The sequence below is a fragment of the Schistocerca piceifrons genome, chromosome 4, assembly GCF_021461385.2.
Source record: "Schistocerca piceifrons isolate TAMUIC-IGC-003096 chromosome 4, iqSchPice1.1, whole genome shotgun sequence".
NCBI lineage: Eukaryota > Metazoa > Arthropoda > Insecta > Orthoptera > Acrididae > Schistocerca > Schistocerca piceifrons.
The window spans coordinates 217,899,468-217,922,054 of record NC_060141.1 but is presented as its reverse complement, the minus strand read 5'-3'; the positions used below and the strand labels follow the sequence as shown (position 1 = coordinate 217,922,054).

The 22,587-nt window shown below is 41.5% G+C and overlaps 1 pseudogene; it reads left to right on the top strand.

Annotated features, from left to right (window-relative positions):
- The first annotated feature begins 339 nt into the window (after positions 1–339).
- Positions 340–457, top strand: LOC124797014 (annotated as a pseudogene).
- The last annotated feature ends 22,130 nt before the right edge of the window (positions 458–22,587 follow it).

The window sequence follows — 22,587 nt, the reverse complement described above, 5'->3', positions numbered from 1 at the left end:
GCAGAGAATCCAAAAAGATTCCGATCGTATGTAAAGTACACCAATGGATAGACACAATCAATAGCTCCACTGAAATAGCCTCATACTTGGCACAAACAACCGTCGCTCGTCGAAAGCTGCATACCTATGAACTGGAAAGTTGCACAAGTCACACCAATATTAAAGAAAAGAAACAGGAGTAACCCAGTGAATTACAGATCCATATCGGTAACATTAATCTGCAGTAAGATTATAGACCGTATATAATATTCGAACATTGTGAGTTACCTAGAAGAAAACGCTTTATTGACAAACAGCCAACAAGGATCCAGAAAATATCGTTCATGTGAACCATTAACAGCCAACGGCCTTGCCGCAGTGGTAACACTGGTTCCCGTCAGATCACTGAAGTTAAGCGCTGTCGGGCTGGGCTAGCAATTAGATGGGTGATCATCTGGTCTGCCGAACGCTGTTGGCGAGCAGGGTGCGCTCAGCCCTTGTGAGGCAAACTGAGGAGCTACTTGATTGAAAAATGAGTCATGATAGTATACTCAGTGATAAAACAAAGCAGTAGGCTTTTACCAGAAATACTGACCCTTAGACAATGTGTCTAACAGTATATTTTAAATACGACAGTATGCCATCTTAGGCACAATTTAATATTAAAACACTTGATAATGGCAACTTAAGGACGAAATCATGATCGTGTAAATGTAACACTGCAAATTAAAAAATTTAAAAAACCAGTCTAATGGTGGTACTGACTTGAAGGAAATATATTATGACTGTGGCCCCACAGCCGGCCGGAGTGGCCGTGCGGTTCTAGGCGCTACAGTCTGGAACCGAGGGACCGCTACGGTCGCTGATTCGAATCCTGCCTCAGGCAAGGATGTGTTTGATGTCCTTAGGTTAGTTGAGTTTATTTAGTTCTAAGTTCTAGGCGACTGATGACCTCAGAAGTTAAGTCGCGTAGTGCTCAGAGCCATTTGAACCATTTGAGACCAACTTCAAGACCAACAACTAAGTAACAAGTTACATTTTAGTGAAGTAACCATACCCCCATCAATGACACTTGCTTCAGCATAATTACAAAAGACCATTGAGTGGAAAAGTTATTGTACAGGTATTATTGAAGTGGTGTGCTACAGCCCTTAACAGAAGAAATACATTTATAGCCATTTGTTTGCGTTTCAAGTGAAGTTTTTAATTTCTGTGGCATATGCGACTGAATGAACTATTTGCTTTCTTCTCTCCAAATTCGAATATGCACAGCGGTAACTAACACGTGGCTTTGTCAATTTGAATTTCTCTTAAATCTTTCTGTAAATCAGCTTCTAGCTGGACGAAAGACAAAAAGGGGGGTTGGCAAACTTATCTTACAAAAAACAAGACAGGAGTTAGTGGAATTGCTGACTATGTGCACCAACAAGAAACAGAGAAAGATTATTCACTAAAGAGGAAAGGAGACAATGTAGACAACGCAGCAGCTAAAAGCAAGAGATAGAAGTCAAAATACATGTCTGTTTTTACATATATACCCTGCGAGTAACTGTAGGGTGCATGGCGGAGGGTTTAAAGATCTTAACTCTAGAATAATTAAATCTTATTGACGCAATTCTACTGTGTATCCTCTTCTGTTTACAGCTCCCCATCCGAAAGTTTCGTGAATTTTCTGTATCTATGAAGAAGAATTTCGGGATTATTCTGTTAAAACTGACACGACCAAATCCCTGCTTGATTCCGAGCCTGTATTTCGTCTTTAACGATGCTGTCGTTTCCTTTTTTCACCAGGTGTCGAATCCCATTAAACCAAGTACCACATTATTTTCATGAGATATATGGTTGTTTTGACTCTAATATCAACTACACAGCAACACAATCACTTTTTCCATGGTATCATTTGCGAAAATGTCGGTCCCATACATTAAATTAATTATGAAGTGTGGTTTTTATCAGCAGTTTCCTCATCATGGATGTATGGCGACTGCGATATTTGTTGGAAGTTTCAACGAGAATCGCTCCAGTTGCACAAAAACCTGTTTATTCTCACAACCATATTCTGGTTTTAGACAATATAACAGAAAACTTGCTTAACCAGGCAAGAAGGGTGTTTTTTGTTGCAACAGCGTGTCAAGTGCACTCATGGCAACACTCTTGCTGTGATAATTAACTATTCATCAGTGGCAAATGGCTGAGGGGCAGAAAATGCTTATGGTGGAAAATATTTTCTAAACAACTCTTAAGTAGCATGGTCGTTTGACAATTTTATGTACTGTTCATTGGGTCATTGAGAGTTTTCACCTGTTCTTTGCTGTCGTATTGATTTGGTAGCAGACTGTTTCTTGATAACATTATCGAACAACATACTCCCGAGGAACATGTAACACTGTAATAACTTTCAATACAGTGTGAAAATGATACATGTGTCCTCTCAAACTGCTACGTCTACATCTAATTTTACATAGATACTGCCGGCCGGAGTGGCCGAGCGGTTCTAGGTGCTACGGTCCCAGGTTCGAATCCTGCCTCGGGCATGGATGTGTGTGACGTCCTTAGGTTAGTTAGGTTTAAGTAGTTCCAAGTTCTAGGGGACTGATGACCTCAGAAGTTAAGTCCCATAGTGCTCAGAGCCATTTGAACCATTTTTGAACATAGATACTTTGCAAGCCAGTGTGTGATGCTTGGTGGAGGCTACCCTGTACCACCACTAGCCATTCCCTTTTCTGTTCTACTCAGAAACAGAAAGAGGAAAAAAAGGCTGTCTATATGCCTCTCTACGAGCCTAATTTCTCTTATCTCATCTTCATGTCCTTACGCAGAAAGTACATTGGCGGCGATAGAATCATTCTGCAGTCAGCTTCAAATGCCAGTTCTCTAAATGTTCTCAATTATGTTCCTTGAAACGAACGTTGTCTTTCCTTCAGGGATTCCCATTTCAGATCCCAAAGCAACTCCGTAATAATTACGTGTTGCTCTCAGCTCTCAGCCTCGGAACTGCTTCGATGTCTTCCCTTGATTCTACCTGGAGCAGATACCAAACACTAGAGCAATATTGACAGTTGGTCACACTAGTGTCCAATATGTGGTCTTCTTTACAGCTTATAACCTCCCTGGACATTCACACCGATCTTTATTATTCACATACGCTGAAGATGAAGTTATATTTAAATAATTTAGCATAATAGGTAATAGCTCCTTTTCAAGAAACTCATTGTCATGCCCTTCTGTTCTTGTGAAATGTAAGGAAAACTACTAAATGATAACATTCACATTCTATTGATTAAAACACCGTTTCATAAACGAACTTTTATAAACACTCAACAGAAATTATATACTGTTTGCATTATCCGTATATTCTGCCACTCATCTCCAACCGCATCAGCAAGCAACCATCTCTAGGCTTTCGCACACCCGACTTCTGCTTACGGACTGCAACACTTGACTCCCACTCACTCACTCGGACATTGTTGACTGCACTATAGTCTTTGTTCATTTTATGATCGTTGCATAGCACATGGCTGGCCGAAGTGGCCGTGCGGTTAAAGGCGCTGCGGTCTGGAACCGCAAGACTGCTACGGTCGCAGGTTCGAATCCTGCCTTGGGCATGGATGTTTGTGATGTCCTTAGGTTAGTTAGGTTTAACTAGTTCTAAGTTCTAGGGGATTAATGACCTCAGCAGTTGAGTCCCATAGTGCTCACAGCCATTTGAACCATTTGCATAGCACATGATCGATACTATGTAGGGGCACTGTACCCTTACATATCCCCGCCAAAATAATACTTTAATATCATAAAATATAATGGCGACATTAGATTTGAACATTAAAAATTAAAAAATATATAGAAAGACAAAAAAGGAAAAAATGTAAAATTACAGTAATTAGTCAAAACTATTTGCTTATCAATGCAGAACCTCATTTCATTAATAATAATTCTCATTTGAGTCCCTGTTAACAATATTTGTTTATATTTACAGATAGAGAATTGCTTTTTAGAAATGAAAGTTCGTATCATTTAATTACACTGCATTAAAATGAATCATTAGCTCATTCAATCAGTCTCTATTTAGCAACAACATAGGTCAGGTTAATCACAAATGCTTGTACATACTGCATAATCTCGCTGAAATAACATGGCAACATGAAACCTAATGCTGTAACATCCCACTGAAATAGCATGGCGAAATGTGACACATTAATTAACAATTGTCTATTAGTGTTGACTATTCATGTAATTTGTTGTAATGAATTGAATTCTAATCATTACATTGTCACTGTATTGAATGAATAGAAATGTAGGGCTAACTGAATAGATGTGATTCAAAAGTAAACAAAATAATAAACAGACAGCTGCAACTACAGAATGTTGACAGGAATATATTTTATTATTACTCCACATTAATCTATAGCCTAGTGGCAGCATATTTTGAAAATATGGTACTGTTAGCTTTTGGCACACTGTTTACTGGGTTAGAAACACACGAAATTTTACGAAAAGCACATACCTTGGAAAGTAATGCATAAACAAATCATTACATTGCAAAACACTTTTTTTATGTAGCACTTCATATCTAATTACTCTGCTTTAGGTCCATGCCTATACGCTGAGTCGTAAATCTCATGCAAACCCATTGGTTCACGATGCACTGGTCTGTGACATATACCACCACAATAACAACACTTTCACTGGTTACTATGCTTTTTCACTTTCCTATATGATGCAATGCAAAATACACGTATTCGTTGCTTTCGATGAATCATAGGGGTGTGGCATCGAAGCCGCTGGGAACTGTAGACTCGTTGTCTTTGCAAATTGGCGGAATTTTCGCAACGGCGTTATAATAGCGATTCATGCGCCATGAAGCTTGTTGATCAGCTGGCCGCTGACGTCAGCATCCCATGGTTCCGCGTTCCACACAGCTCGCCAACCTGACAAGATAGCGTAGCGCTGGAACAAGCGACAGTCACGCTGCGTGCTAGGTCTTCGTAGGGGTTGGCAGATCCACTGCTACAGCAGCGACAAGTGACGACGCGCTGCGCGCATCGCTTCACGTCGGTGGCTCCATGTCGGCTCGCCAGCATACAAACACACCAAGGGAATTACGGCAGTGAGGAAGCAAAACACACACTGTACGCCCACATCAATCAGTCTGTAGTAAACACAACACTGGCGCCACGCTTCCCAGTTATTGTTTATGGACGTGTCTCTGACTCAAGCACTGTACAATGTTTACTTGACGGCACAAAATGTTTAAAACTGATTGCACCCTGGCTCATAGAAGCTAGCTACTATTGTCCACTGTAACACACTCACAATAGCTATTGACCATTGTCCATTTACTTTCAAACAGGCAAAATGACATGATGATGATTGACAAATACCACAAAGTTCACTTTCTCACAGAGCATCTCTTGTCTTGCAACACTTCTTACAAATGATACAGTTTAATGTTTTATACATGTTGTAGGCTATCATACTGACCAAACTGCACCATTTCAATTTCAAGGGAATTAGGGTGAACAAGTTTCCTAATTTTGAATGGTCCTCGGTGGTAGTGATGAAACTTTTTTATCTCTTGATTTGCACTCGATGATTTTGTGTGATTTTGAATGAGTACTAAATCACCGACTTTGTATGTAATGAGCTTCACTATCTTGTCATGTACCAGCTTCTGGTCTTCTGCTCGTTTCTTCATCGTCTCCAACGAGTTTTTAAAGCGCTCCTCTTGTGAATTTTCCTCTCCTTGCGGAAAGGAAATGTGTTCATGAAAGATACAGTCAGGTTTCTTTCGAAAGAGAACTGTGCATGGCGGCAATCATCTCGAATCATGCGACGAACTATTAATTACTGTTTCAAAATCTGTCAATCGTTCTATCCATCTTTTCTGTTTCTTCCCACAATGTACACGAAATAAACGTCCGAGTTTACGCAATTGGCGTTCTGTCGGGTTGGACGCGGGCCTGAAAGACGAAATTGAAATGTGCCAAATACCTTCATCATTAATAAAATCTTTCCATAGGTGTGACTGAAATTGTGGACCATTGTCCAATAAAATTCACTCTGGCTTGACAGTATTTACGAAGTATTCTTCCCTGAGTTCTTGATTATGATCGTACTGTTGGCTTCCTTTTTTCGAAAATTTGAGTAAAATTTGACTATATAATAACAGATCAGGAATTCAGGAAGGCTGTGAGGGACACACGTGTATTCAGGGGATTCTTTGATGACACTGATCATTATTTAAACTGCAGTGAAATTGGGATTGTGAGGCCGAAAGTGCAGGAGGTCAGGTCCATATGTAGGAAGATAAGAGTGGAGAAACTTCAGGATAAGGAAATCAGGCACAAGTACATAACAGCGATCTCAGAAAGGTACCAGTTAGTTGAGTGTAGTCAATTACAGTCATTGGAAAAGGAATGGACAAGGTTCAGGGACACAGTACTAGAAGTGGCTAAAGAACGTCTTGGAACAGCAGTGTGTAAAAGTAGGATGAAGCAAACAGCTTGGTGGAATGATACAGTTAAGGCAGCCTGTAAAAGGAAAAAGAAGGCGTATCAAAAATGGCTACATACCAGAACCCAGGTAGACAGAGAAAGTTATGTTGAAGAAAGAAACAAAGCCAAACAGATAATTGCAGCATCCAAGAAGAAATCGTGGGAAGACTTTGGAAACAGGTTGGAGACTGTGGGTCGCCCGCATCTCGTGGTCGTGCGGTAGCGTTCTCGCTTCCCACTCCCGGGTTCCCGGGTTCGATTCCCGGCGGGGTCAGGGATTTTCTCTGCCTCGTGATGGCTGGGTGTTGTGTGCTGTCCTTAGGTTAGTTAGGTTTAAGTAGTTCTAAGTTCTAGGGGACTGATGACCATAGATGTTAAGTCCCATAGTGCTCAGAGCCATTTGACTATGGGTCAAGCTGCTGGAAAACCATTCTGGAGTGTAATTAGCAGTCTTCGAAAGGGAGGTAAGAAGGAAATGACAAGTATTTTGGACAGGTCAGGAAAACTGCTGGTGAATCCTGTGGATGCCTTGGGCAGATGGAGGGAATATTTTGAAGAGTTGCTCAATGTAGGTGAAAATGCGATCAGTAATGTTTCAGATTTCGAGGTAGAATGGGATAGGAATGATGATGAAAATAGGATCGCATTTGAGGAAGTGACAAGAATGGTCAATAGATTGCAGTGCAATAAAGCGGCTGGGGTGGATGAAATTAAGTCGCAACTCATCAAATACAGTGGAATGTCAGGTCTTAAATGGCTACACAGGATAACTGAAATGACCTGGGAGTCGGGACAGGTTCCACCAGACTGGACAAAAGCAGTAATCACACCAATCTTTAAACATGGAAACAGAAAAGATTGTAACAACTACAGAGGTATCTCTTTAATCAGCGTTGTGGGTAAAATCTTCTCAGGTATTGTTGAAAGGAAAGTGCGAGTATTAGTTGAGGACCAATTGGATGAAAATCAGTGTGGGTTTAGGCCTCTTAGAGGCTGTCAGGACCAGATCTTTAGCTTACGGCAAATAATGGAGAAGTGTTATGAGTGGAACAGGGAATTGTGTCTATGCTTTATAGATCTGGAAAAGGCATATGACCGAGTTCCTAGGAGGAAGTTATTGTCTGTCCTACAAGATTGTGGAATAGGAGGCAAACTTTTGCAAGCAATTAAAGGTCTTTACATGGATAGTCAGGCAGCAGTTAGAGTTGACGGTAAATTGAGTTCATGGTTCAGAGTAGTTTCAGGGGTAAGACAAGGCTGCAACCTGTCTCCACTGTTGTTCATGTTATTTATGGATCATATGTTGAAAACAATAGACTGGCTGGGTGAGATTAAGACATGTGAACACAAAATAAGCAGTCTTGCATATGCTGATGACTTAGTTGTGATGGCAGATTCGAATGAAAGTTTGCAAAGTAATATTTCAGAGCTAGATCAGAAATGTAAGGACTATGGTATGAAGATTAGCATCTCCAAAACGAAAGTAATGTCAGTGGGAAAGAAATATAAACGTATTGAGTGCCAAGTAGGAGGAACAAAGTTAGAACAGGTGGACGGTTTCAAGTACTTAGGATGCATATTCTCACAGGATGGCAACATAGTGAAGGAACTGGAAGCGAGGTGTAGCAAAGCTAATGCAGTGAGCGCTCAGCTACGATCTACTCTCTTCTGCAAGAAGGAAGTCAGTACCAAGGCTAAGTTATCTGTGCACCGTTCAATCTTTCGACCAACTTTGTTGTATGGGAGCGAAAGCTGGGTGGATTCAGGTTACCTTATCAACAAGGTTGAGGTTACGGATATGAAAGTAGCTAGGATGATTGCAGGTACTAGTAGATGGGAACAATGGCAGGAGGGTGTCCACAATGAGGAAATCAAAGAAAAACTGGAAATGAACTCTATAGATGTAACAGTCAGGGCGAACAGGCTTAGATGGTGGGGTCATGTTACACGCATGGGAGAAGCAAGGTTACCCAAGAGACTCATGGATTCAGCAGTAGAGGGTAAGAGGAGTCGGGGCAGACCGAGGAGAAGGTACCTGGATTCGGTTAAGAATGATTTTGAAGTAATAGGTTTAACATCAGAAGAGGCACCAATGTTAGCACTGAATAGGGGATCATGGAGGAACTGTATAGGGGGGCTATGTTCCAAACTGAACGCTGAAAGGCATAATCAGTCTTAAATGATGATGATGATGATGAAGATGATGAGGATGAGTAAAATTTCCTTTTGATCCTGGTAGACGTCCATAGAGATCGACAGCTGAAATTTTACCAAGATTTTGAGGTATAATGCTACGCCTGAAGCCTTTGTACTGAACTGTAGACACTTTAGCTTTTTGACAGAGTTTGCACGGTTTTTGAATTGATCGTACTTTCTGTACCATGTTATCGAAGATAACGTTAGTACACATTTACGTGGCCCAAAATGAGCATAGCTCACATGCACGTATCTTATTAATTGGTCGCAGGCTCGAATCCTGCCTCGGCAATGGATGCCTGTGAGGTCCTTATGTTAGGTTTAAGTAATTCTAAGTTCTAGGAGACTGATGACCTCAAATGTTAAGTCCCATAGTACTCAGAGCCATTTGTCGTTGTTGTTGTGGTCTTCAGTCCTGAGATGCAGCTCTCCATGCTACTCTATCGTGTGCAAGCTTCTTCATCTCCTAGTACTTACTGCAACCTACATCCTTCTGAATCTGCGTAGTGTATTCATCTCTTGGTCTCCCACTACGATTGTTGCCCTCCACGTTGCCCTCCGGTGCTAAATTTGTGATCCCTTGATGCCTCAGAACATGTCCTACCAACCGGTCTCTTCTTCTTATCAAGTTGTGCCACTAACTCCTCTTCTCCCCAATTCTGTTCAATACCTCCTCATTAGTTATGTGATCTACACATCTAATCTTCAGTATTCTTCTGTAGCACCACATTTCGAAAGCTTCTATTCTCTTCTTGTCCAAACTACTTATCGTCCATGTTTCACTTCCATACATGGCTACACTCTATACAAATACTTTCAGAAACGACTTCCTGACACTTAAACCCGACTTAATTCGACAACATTCCATTATCCTCGTTTTGCTTTTGTTGATGTTCATCTCATATCCTCCTTTCAAGACGCTGTCCATTCTGTTCAAGTGCTCTTCCATGTCCTTTGCTGTCTCTGACAGAATTACAATGTCATCGATGAACCTCAAAGTTTTTATTTCTTCTCCACGGATTTTAATACCTACTCTGAATTTTTCTTTAGTTTCCTTTACTGCTTGCTCAATATACAGATTGAATAACATCGGGGAGAGGCTACAACCCTGTCTGACTCCGTTCCCAACCACTGCTTCCCTTTCATGCCCCTCGACTCTTATAAGTGCCCTCTGGTTTCTGTACAAATTGTGTAAGTAGGATGTTTAGGTTTTTTTATTGGTAACGCCACGTAGCGCTCTGTATGAAAATCACTGGCTGTGCTGTGTGCAGTCTGTGGCTGGTTTGCATTGTTGTTGGCTATTGTAGTGTTGGGCAGCTGGATGTGAACAGCGCGTAGCGTTGCACAGTTGGAGGTGAGCCGTCAGCAGTGGTGGATGTGGGGAGAGAAATGGCGGGGTTTTGAGAGCGGATGATCTGGACGTGGGTCCATCAGAGACAGTAAATTTGTAAGACTGGATGTCATGAACTGCTATATACATTAAGACTTTTGAACACTATTAAGGTAAATACACTGTTTGTTTCTATCGAAATCTTTCATTTGCTAATTATGCCTATCAGTAGTTAGTGCCTTCAGTAGTTAGAATCTTTTATTTAGCTGGCAGTAGTGGCGCTCGCTGTATTGCAGTAGTTCGAGTAACGAAGATTTTTGTGAAATACGTGATTTGTGAAAGGTATAGGTTAGTGTTAGTCAGGGCCATTCTTTTGTAGGGATTATTGAAAGTCAGATTGCGTTGCGCTAAAAATATTGTGTGTCGACTTAGTGTTGATCAGAATAGGTAAAGAGCAAAATGTGTGAGTACGTTCAGTTCTGCTCAACTGTTTGCAAATCAAATAATGGAAGAGGTTTATCAGCACAGTAATTTATTAATTTTTCTAAGGGGACGTTTCAATTGTAAATAGCCTTTCGCTCCCTGTATTTTACCCCTGCTACCTTTAGAATTTGAAAGAGAGTATTCCACTCAACAATGTCAAAAGCTTTCTCTAAGTCTACAAATGCTAGAAACGTAGGTTTGCCTCCTGTTCCTGTTTAATGCTCCGCAGAATCTTACGTATATTACGCTCCCCTTAGACATCTCGCATAAAGTGAGTTCTTATATCTTCCTGGCGTGGATGCGCAATATGTACTGAATCTTGTCCTTCTGGTAGACTTGAGAGTGCATCCGGCACGACTTTCTGCTTTCCTGGTGTATACCGAATCTCAAAACTGTATTGCTGAAATATTAACAACTGTCGGGTTAGCCTGTCGTGCATCAATTTGTAACTCATCAAGGATGATAATGCTTTGTGATCTGTCACTACGACCGTATGCCTTCCAAATAGAAAAATACGAAACTTTCCGAAACTCCAAACGATGGCAAGTGCTTCTCTTTCTGAACTTTTTACTTAAATCTGGGTGGTGAAGGACAGGCGCTTCACACAGTTGCTTTTTTTTTTATTAAATCAAACGCTTCCCGATGTTCATGAGTTCATTTCCATGTACCATCCTGTTTCAGAAATTTCATTAAGACAGGAGAAGATTAGCAGCATCCAGAAAGAAAACGACGATAAAAATTGCAGCAGCCAAAAAACGACTTAAGGTGCTTACTGCACTTAGGTGACCGAAAATTTTTTACTGTGTCCATTTTTGTTGGATCCCGTTCAGACCCTCGTGGCGAAATAATATGCGCAAGGAATTTAATTTGCAACTAGGCGAATTCCAATTTTTCCAGGTTAACAGTCACTCCAGCTCTCCTAAATGCTTCATGTACCCAATGAATAATTTTCAAATATTCTTCTCATGAAGCTGTGGTAATCAAAATATCGTCCACATAAGACGTTACATGTTTCAACGAATCTTCGCCTAAAACTTTATCCAGTGCTCTCATAAAAGCCGCTAAAGAAATCGACAAACTAAAAGGTAACTTCCCCCATTATAAAGAAATGCTGTATACATTCTAATATTCTCTTCTAGCAGTCAAATAACGGTTACCTAGATAACTGACTCCTTTGAATCTTTGTAACAAAAGCCGGCCGAAGTGGCCGTGCGGTTAAAGGCGCTGCAGTCTGGAACCGCAAGACCGCTACGGTCGCAGGTTCGAATCCTGCCTCGGGCATGGATGTTTGTGATGTCCTTAGATTAGTTAGGTTTAACTAGTTCTAAGTTCTAGGGGACTAATGACCTCAGCAGTTGAGTCCCATAGTGCTCAGAGCCATTTTTTTTTGTAACAAGAACTACAGATTTTCTGGCAGATCACGCTGTCGTAAGATTATGCGATTCATTGCATGGCCGTCAAGAACAATGTGAACTGTGCCATCCTTCTTTGCTACAGCATGTATTGGGTTTGAATATTCGCTATCTGAGCGCGCAATTATCCTCTGTATTTCCTTCTTTGGTATCTCTTTTATTTGTGGTAAGGTGTTATGGGACCAAACTACTGAGGTTATCAGTCCCTAAGCTTACACACTACTTAATCTAACTTAAGCTAACTTACGCTACCCATGCCCAAGGGAGGACTCGAACCTCCGACGGTTGTTTGGGGGGGGGGGGGGGGCGCTGACCGTGACAAGACGCCTAAGACCGCTCGGCTACATCGCGCGGCTATTTCCTTGTTAACACCTTCCCTTTTTACCAATGGTATCGCGTATGGCTTACTGCGGAATGATTCATGATCCTTTACTTTAATTTTATAAACACATTCTCTAATTAATCCCAATATCTTTGAAAATATGTCGATGTAGCATCTGAATAGTTCCCTCAGTTTTTCTCGTTCTGCTTCGGTCAAGTCCACCAACGGTCGAATCTTGGTTTCAACACAATTTAGAGTAGCCTCCTCGTTCCTCTCTCCCAGCTCAGCGTAGTTCCCTGAACTGTTTGAAGTTTCATCTCCTTCTCCATAAAGCCATCTTCACGCCCGCAGCTCCCTTATCATCATACATAGTAAATCCTTTAAATACTATTCCTCTTTCTTCATTATCTTTCCTCATACGCAGGCAATTCTCCTAAAAATTAATACTGCATCTTTGACATCCAATCAACTCCGAGAACTAGTCCAACATTGAGACAACCAACGATTAACACACTCTGCTCATATTCGTCCCCTTGAGTACGAAATGTTACTAATGCTTGTCCTTTAATTGGCTTGCTTCGGTTTCTAACAGCACTGACAATACGTACGCCGTTAACAGGAAATGTGGGAATGGCTAAAAGATTGCTTAATTGCGCAAGTAGATTTTCAGAAATAGCACTTGTCTCGCTAACTGCATCAATTAATACATCCATAACAATACCACATACTTCTACTTCTACAAATGACATCAGAATTTCTTTATTAGTTTCTTCGTCTTCTCGGCACAAATCCTCTTTGACGTAATTTATATGTTCACACTTACGACAGTTATCATAATATCCGACTCGTGCTCCTGTGACAGAGTTTCGGAGCGGGTCGTCTCCGAAACTTTGCTTAGTTTAACTGTTCAGAATCTCGCTGATTGCGATCGCGGCTTCTCCCACGTTCTGGCGATCGATACTGTCCACTGTCTCTGTCATTGCGTAGCCGGTTCGGCGGACGATTTGACCTGAATCCGTCTTGTACATTGTACCCGTTTCTTCTGTGTTTATCATAGTCTCGGCGATGAAACACCTTCGGTCTTCCATAATTTGGAATTTCTTCCCTGAATGGGCCGTTATGACGATTCGGGTAATTATTGTTACTGCTTCGCTCACGTTGTTCCCGTTCGGCACTGAGCACTTCCATTCGATCAATTAGGAAACACACTTGCTCCAATGTTAACTTTGCTAACTTCTCATTCACCAAAAATGGTAATTTCTGCATTAATATAAGCATCAGCTCTTCTTATTTTACCGGATCGGACAAGTACGCATTGTCATTCCAGTACCTTTGCATAAATTCACGCATTATACCGTGATGTCTTGTATAATTCGGTGGTGTGAGAATTTTTGATTTTACATCCCACTATTTTTCTCTCGACCAAAAGCTGTTCAAAAAATGCTGTTTCAAATTCTTCATACTTGGCGTAATTGTCGGTTACACTTATACCCCAAATACGTGCGGCGGCCAGTGTGGCCGAGCGGTTCTAGGCGCTTCAGTCTGCAACCGCGAAACTGCTACGGTCGCAGGTTCGAATCCTGCCTCGGGCATGGATGTGTGTGATGTCCTTAGGTTAGTTAGGTTTAAGTAGTTCTACGTTCTAGGGTACTGATTACCTCAGATGTTAAGTCCCATAGTGCTCAGAGCCATTGAACCCAAATACGTGCCTCAACCTTCATGCGACTGATGCAAGTACCAGTTTTAGCATGTTCCGTATAATGACTCGGAAACGCATGTTTGAATTGTTTAATGAACGCTGCTGCGTGAATGCTTTGTTTACGTTCATAGTCATGAAATTTTCAACCGTTAAGTCCATTGTCAACAGTTGCTTGCGTCAAACCAACAGTATTATTATCTGGTTCACGTAATACTGCACTAATTTAATCACCCAAAATTTCTTGATTAATTCCTTTTACAGTGTGTCGTTGTTTGTTACCTTTTGTCGTATCTGATCTACCTCATCACTTCGCTCAATGCATCGCGTTTGTACGCCGTTCACCATCTTAATTATCGACTATTTGTTGGCTTTACAAGAACTTTTAATTTTGACGATTTCGTTATCTGGAGCCATAACTTTGTCATTAACTTTGCTAACAGAACCTTCCGTTTACCTACATCGTACATTAACTTGTATTTTAAGATCTGTAATTTCGCTGCTAATGGCCTCATGTTTGTCTTGACATTCTTTCTGTAGATCATGGTGCTTTTGTTCAAATGAGCTGGTGAGTTTCGTTCGCAAATTACTAATCGCATAGTTAGTGTCAGATAATAATTTTTTATATCCTGATGGAACCTTTTTGTATCCTCATAACATTTTGTTATTTCCTCATGCTCCTTTTTATTTTCTACACGTACCTGTCTATTTTCCTGATGCAAATTTTTGATTGCTTCTAACAATTGAAACAAAGTCTTTACTGACAACAGCAGTTTCTGTTCGCTGGATAACCACCGGTGTTGAACTTGTCTTAGGTAAATCAAAATTAACGATACCACTGTCCTCGGTCGAATTAACTTTAGTATTTTCCATCACATTAATTTGTTCTCCGTCAACTACGTTATTAAATTGTCCTCCCTCGTCTTTAGTAACACTACCGTTCTGTTCTGAATTAGCCATAGTAACACTGTTTACAACAATCTTTTTTCGTTACAACTTATGCCTGCTCTTAACTGAAAAGTTCTCTCTAGCAACTTAAAAGTCAGTAGCACTACTGATCATTCCTGTTCATTCGTACAACGTTGAATTCAAGTAATTTCGAAGCGCTGCTGTGCTGAAATGCTGCGGACTCACCGTTTGCTGTGTTGTTTTGTCTGTCGTATCGGAAGATAGCTGTGGAATCGAAGTCCGGCACACGCGTCGCCATATATAATCTCCCCCCCCCCCCCCAGCTTCGCACCGAACTTTATTATTCGCATACGCTGAAGGCGAAGTTATATTGTTATATTTAATTAATTTAGCACAATAGGTATAGTTCCTTTTCATGAAACTGATCGACATGCCCTTCTGTTCTTGTGAAATCTAAGGAAAACTACTAAATGATAACATCTCCTTTCACAAATACTGGATTTTATAAATTAAAACACCCTTTCGTAAACCAACATTTATAAACACTCAACAGAAATCACATACTGTGTGCCATTACGCCTATATTCTGCCACTCATCTCCAGCCGCGTTAGCGAGCAACCGCCTCTAGACTCGCACACCCGATTTCCACTCACGGACTCCAACACTCGATTCTCGCTCACCCACTCGCACATTCTAGACTGCACTGCAGTCTTTATTTTATGATCGCTGCATAATGCATGATCGTTACTGTGTAAAGGTGCTGTACCCTTACGAGCTGAACCACACTTTCCTAAAATTCCGCCAATTAACAGAAGTCGATAATTCGCTTTCCCTACTACAATCCTCATGTGCTCCTTTCATTTCACATCCCTTTTCAACGTTAAGCCTAGATATTTAATCGACGTGATTGTGTCAAGCAGCTCTCTACTCCTGCTGTATTCGAACAATACTACTGCCACTATTCAAAATAACTAACCTATTGAACGTACTACGATGTAAACCGCTCTTGAAATTAAGGAGTCTTGTATTTAATACTGGATTTATTATGTCTTGGGTTCATGGAACACTCCAAACGTGGGTCTAAAGTCCGCTCAGAGTACGCGAACACACGTATTATTCACATTTTTACTTGAGTTAGCCATTGCGAATTTTTATTCCGTTCGCTGATCCCAAAAAAGATACGTTTTCACATTCCGCAACACTAATCACAGGAATAAATTCTTCAGCCCCGATTGGCACCAAAGTTTCCTCTCCGTGAATTGTAGTTATTTACTCCATGGCCCCATCCCGCTGTGTAAATACCTTCTCGCTTTTTCTGCGGCCGACGAAAGTTCACTCCACGTCACAGGAGAGCGGAGTTCCCGGGTCACCTGTGACCTTCCGTTCAGCAGACAAGGGTTAGGGGAAGATTTAATATATCGTAGTGGTATTGATATCGGAGCCCTCACAAACCGGTGCTTCTACTTAAACCAGATAGTTGAAATATTAGGCATTATGACCTGGGCTGCTACTCGCTGTTTACGTGAACTTATAAGATATTTGAGTACTGTACGAAAACTTTTCTGTTACATGCGTTATCTGCTATTTCAGCATCTTCTTTACTTCCCACGGCAGTTCCCACACGTTTGCTGTCCTTCTCTGTCTAGTGGCTTTTGCCGGTAGTGCATGCTCAGCAAACTTGCCTTTATTGTGGCTTTCTTCTACAGAATACTGCAGCTCCTCGTTCTCGCTTTGCTGAGTAGTATCTCCATGTCTCCGCCTGGAAGACGTTTTCTGAGCTTAATATGTGTGTCGTTCTTATTTCCCTTTAATTTTGCCAGCAGCGCTTCATTTCTCACTTTTCGACTATCTATTTAAATGAAACTCTTTCTTTCTTACACAATTAGCAAACTGAATCCAGTTACGTAAGAAGATATTCTGTTTACTGCTAGACTGCTGTTGATAGGATATACGATTCAGAGGTTTTCCCAACTGGTCGCATGTAATCCGGTGATGTAAAAGAAGTTCTGTTTCAAAGCAAAATGATTGCAGGGTCATAAAACCAGTATCACAGTCCCACTCTCTGCAATCGACATGAGGATTTACGACCCCGCCAAGTGGAAATGGGTGACAAACTGCTTTCGCATTTGGAGCCTCAGATATGCATCGAACGACGGAATTGAGCTTCAGCTGTAGAGCACGCGAGGATGACGTAAACAGGAATTTATGGTCACAGGAATACCGAGAAATGTTCCATAATTTGTGCGCTTCCGTGGATGTAAAGGAGAAAGAGGGATCATATGTATATTGATACTAGCCAGCAACTCAGGAACAGATCATCGATCTGGTTTCGTTGCAACGTAGAAACAGCTTTCAGGAGAGCAACTTGCTGTCCTTAAAGCCTACTACTGAATGTTAGATTAATTGCCTGAAAACAAAGAAAACAATAGCTTTATATTCTTTATTGTAATTCAATCACAGTTGCGTTTTATTATGCTGGCGACTAGTTTCGAATTAGACAGTTCACTTTCAAGCCAGCTAAAAATAAAAACCACTGTAGGAAACATTAAAATTATGTAACATAACAATAAATTTCATAAAACTTCATTAGTTGTTCACTGAATTATAACATACCTGCCCTAACAGTGCTTGGTTAGCCGGCAGTCGATTTACACTTAGATAATATACACGAAACACACAAGTCTCTTAGAATGGCAGACCAGGTTCGCAAAGTAGATGTGTCGACAACGTGCTAGTGCTGAAGAGAGGTCCACTGAGAAACAGCAGGCACCGCTAGCATCTCGTTTACTATCCGTATGCGAGGCCTACAGCCAACGGCGCGTCGCATCCCAAAACCAAATTATTCATGCTCGTGAATAGGGAAAAATTGCCACTTATTGTTTGTCATGTAAGATTTGTGATGCGCTGTATAAAGATGCGTATGAATAGTTTGGATTTCAGATGTAATGCGCCAAAGGCTGGAGGCATGCACACTGAACTAAACGAGACACTAGCGTTATTTTTCTGTGAAACAGTCTCCGGCACTAGTCTTTAATCTAGTTCAACTGAACACATCTACATTTTGTAGCTGGTCTAACTTTCCACGTACTACGTATTGTGTATTATTACCTGTCAGTAAATTGACTGTCTCCTAACTAAACACTCTTAAGTGTAGGTACGTTACAAATCAGTGAACAACTTACGGAATTTTAAGAATTGTATTTTATATTTCCTAATGTTTACTTTTCCTAAATTTTGTGTTTCTTATAGTGTTTTGTATTTTAGCTTTAATAGGCCTAGCTTGAAAACGAACTTTGAAATTGGAAATTAGTCGCTAGCAATATAAAACGCTACTGTGACGGAATTACAATAAATTATTTATGTTACCCATGTTGCTAGTCCTGTTCTATCTTCCTATTGGAAATACGTAAAAGCCTTAAAATTTTCGTGGTAGTTTCCCGCTATGCAAAAGAGGCCTTCCTGTAATAAGCTACTTTCTGTTTTCCCTTCTATCAAAGCACGAGATGTCAAGTGGACAAAACTCAACACACTACAAACATTTGTCATCGCGATTGACGGACGTTTATCATGTGCTGCTTTTTATCCACTTGACATCGTTTGCATGAGTTTCAGCCTAACATCAACATGTTTTACTACAAGAAAGTGTTTTAGACCTGAAGATGACAGCTAAGACTGTCGAATAAAAAATATTTTGTGCGATCATGGCTTTTGAATGGTTTTTAGCAGGAAATTCGGGTTCGAATCCCCGTCCAGCACAAGTTTTTATGGTTGTCTTTCCGTTTTGCTGCTGATGGTTGCCGATATTCGCAAATGTGAATACATTTCATTATTTCATTCAGATCGTCTACTTAGTGGTCCGCAGTATTGATGGTAAAGTTCTCACGAAACTCATTTTGGTACCTCTCATTGCTTTCGGCTGTCTTCAGTTTACTACCAGTCCATATTATTTGCTCAGTAGACTGTCCATTCCATGGAACGACACTGCAGCTTTTCCTCGTTTCAACAAAGGATATCGATGTCATCAGTGAATGTTATTATTGATATCCTACCGTCCTAAATTTAAATCACACTACTGAAACTAAATCTAAGAGTCATGGGAGATTGGAATGCGATTGTGGGGGAAAGAGTAGTCGAAAGGGTTACGGGAGAATTTGGGCTTGATACTAGGAGTGAGAGAGGACAAAGGCTAATTGAGTTCTGCAATAAATTGCAGCTAGTAACAGCGAACACTCTGTTCGAGAATCACAAGAGGTGGAGGTATACTTGGGAAACGCTGGGAGATACTGGAAGATTTCAGCTAGATTTCGTCATGGTTAGACAGAGAAACCAAAATCAGATATCGAATTTTAAAGTGTCCCCAGGAGAAGATATAGACTCAGATCGCAATGTAATACAGATGAAGTATAGGCTGAAGCTTCAGAGACTATTCAGGAAGAATCATTGCGCGAAGAAATGGGATATGGAAGTGATAAAGAATGAAGATATATGCCTGAAGTTCTCTGAGGTTGTAGATACTGCGATAGAGAATAGCTCAGTAGACTGTTCAGTTTGTAATAGGATGCCCAAAGTGGGTGACTTGGTCGGGGTTGTAGGGCGTGGCTGGGTAGAAGGAGGTGGCTGCTTTTAGCAATCTTCCTCTTTATTGTTGGTTCTTCCAATACATTATCCGGTAGCTCAGCCCCACCACTCGTGTCGTGGTGGAGACGTGCTGATGCGCGTAGCCTTGGGAATGCGACGCTGTGCTCGGTCAGTGGCTGTGCAAGTGATAGGAGGTTAGCAGCACGAGGCCCGGTCTAGCTCGCCTCCTGCAGATGCTGTGGCTCGTGACGACGCCGGGAGTCGCTGGTGCAGCAGTGGGCAAAGCCCTCTGCCTGCCGGTCCTCGGGGACAGCGTCACTGATGACGACGACGTAACAGCGACCGAACACCCAACCGGTCGAACCGATGCCAACTCCCACCTCTGATGCCCTTAAACAGTGCAGACCGCTGCTGCATCCGCTGGTTACGAGGCGCCGTGCTTATTAGAATGTTCTCGATTAGTTCGCTAACGCAACCGCGCCACACACGGCCCGCGCCTGCGCAATTCTGCTAATGCTGCATTCTGGCTGATGATGGCTGCCGCGCACATACACACATACCGACGCTCGTTGCAGCCGGCCGGAGTGGCCGTGCGGTTCTAGGCGCTACAGCCTGGAACTGAGCGACCGCTACAGTCACAGGTTCGAATCCTGCCTCGGGCATGGATGTGTGTGTTATCCTTAGGTTAGTTAGGTTTAATTAGTTCTAAGTTCTAGGCGACTGATGACCTCAGAAGTTAAGTCGCATAGTGCTCAGAGCCATTTGAACCATTTGAACGCTCGTTGCAAAACTGTGTCGCCTGCATAACGCGCCGGCCAGCCTTTATCCACCGTCTGCCGTGAGGCTGGCGCATCAAGCACTGAAACACACTAAATCACACTATATCACAATTTCGCAACATATTTCCTAAAAATAACCCCTTGTCCTCTACAATTCCTCCCTCGTACGAAAAGAAATCGTCCCCGAAATCAACCAAAAAGTCAAAACAACTACAGTTCACTTCATAAACACCACAAAATGCGATTGATTGACTATTTACACTGTGTTCATTCACTTCTATCCTCAGTTCTGCTGCAGTGCCTCACAACTGTTCAGTGTTTTTGTCTGGACCCTTAGGTTAAATGTTGGAAGGGGCTATCTTCCTCTTGAGCTGATAGTACACTAATCCTACGACAAAGATAGAAATACAGGTGGCGGTGGTTAAAGATCCAATAACTAGCAAGCGTTGCTTATGCTCGTTACGGTACTAATGCACTCGTTGAAAAAGATGTTCCATAGTTATACGTCCATCCTAAGCTGCTAGCATCCGGTCCAAAGAGGCGAGCAGAGTTGGGTCTAATGTGCTACTGAAAAGGGTGAGATTTTCTTTCGTGACGAATTGCGCTGGTTGGTTGGGTACATAGATCAATGTGCATGTTATGTTCCTGATTGTAGCTCCAGTAATCACTGCTGGTAAACGGAAAGTTGGCCCTGAAATGTCACACTGTGTGCCGTTAGATAACAGTCCCTGCTCCTGCAATTCTATTCTGTGCGTACTCCCTTGCTTACCGCGCTCGTAGCAAACGCAAGTAACGACTGTGTCTTCCATTACTTAAAATACCCAATGTGAAAGAACTGCACCGTGCCTACTATAATTTCCTTAAGGCACTCTGCGACTGGTTCTTGAGAGCAGATTAGAGAATACTCACAAGATTTGGGAACCGTGTGTAACCAACCTCTTTTCCTACGGATGTGCGAGATTAACCCTGCAGTTTGCCACAACTGAGCTTGTAAGCTTGAAAAGGCTGATCGTAGTAACTGATATTCCCCGTGTGTGTCATTAAACCTTGACTGAGTAGCCACCATGAAATGAAGTTCATTAAATGTATCCTCTAATCTACAGATTTCGTCTTCAACCTCACAAATATTACAGTCCACCCTTAAGGTCCATTTATGTTCGGACATAATTATATCCGCTTGTCACGAGAACGAAACACCACTTGATATAGGACATACCTTCAAGGCTTCAGCTAAGTTACAACAGCAAAACATAATAACTATGCTGAGAGACAGTGCACACCTTCCCTCTTCCCTCTTCAGCGCAACCCATGACGCTGGAACTGCTGGTCTTACGAGAACATCATGCCTCCTGAGAAACAAAAGAAAAACAACTCACATTAGCTCTTCCTTTTTCGCGTGGCCTAAGAGCTACAATAGCATGCATGATCGCTTCTACAATTAACTTGGTTCTCTTGTTTATCTACTCCTTTTTTATTCTTTTTCTTAGATTCATCTTTCTCTCCACTAGACGTTACTGCAGACAATGAAGGAAGTTCTTAAAAATTCCCCTTGAAAGGCCTAATTCGGCTCACAAGCACAATAGTAGGGCGAGTTGGAAGCTGTAATTTTACATTCACTGGCGATGTCATGTCGATCATCTGGAAAGAACCTTGATAACAGGATACAATTTTTTTGGTTTTGCCTTTTGGCACATACAGATTAGTCATCATCACCCATTGTCCTACATGATATTTGGGTAAAGCTGCCTTTCTATTGTGAACTTTGTCCTCTCTAATGCTTTAGTGTTCATTTTTTCACCTGCCGCCAGATTGTTTTCAACTTTGTGGATAAATCCTTAAGAGCCGAAATATCGGTTCCTGGTGGGGTCTTGAGCAAATCCAATGGAGATGGCATCTTCCAACCGAACAGTACTTCATATGGAGACAATCCTGTACTTTCATATACTGTTGAGTTATACGCCGCAGCTACAGACGCCAATACGGTATCCCAAGTGTTGTGTTGCGAATTTACATAACAACTTAACATGTTAGCTATTGTACAACGAACTCTCTCAGTCCAACCATTAGCCTGCAGGTGTAACGCGCTCATTCTCACTTTCTTTACATGCAACAACTTGCATAACTGTTTCATCAAATTGGACATAAAGTTTGTCCCTTGATCTGTAATTATAGTTTCAGGTGCTCCGAATTTAAAAATCCATTGATGTACCATGGCGTGAGCCACTGTTTTGGCTCGCTGGTCCGGAATAGCTGTCATAGACACATAGTGTGAATGAGCATCTATTATTGTTAAAACATAGCGATTACCCGCTGGTGTTTCCACAAACGGTCCCAAGACATCTAAGCCATATAATTGAAAAGGTCCATCCACTTCTGGTAGTCGTCGTCGCAACACAATTTTCTGATGA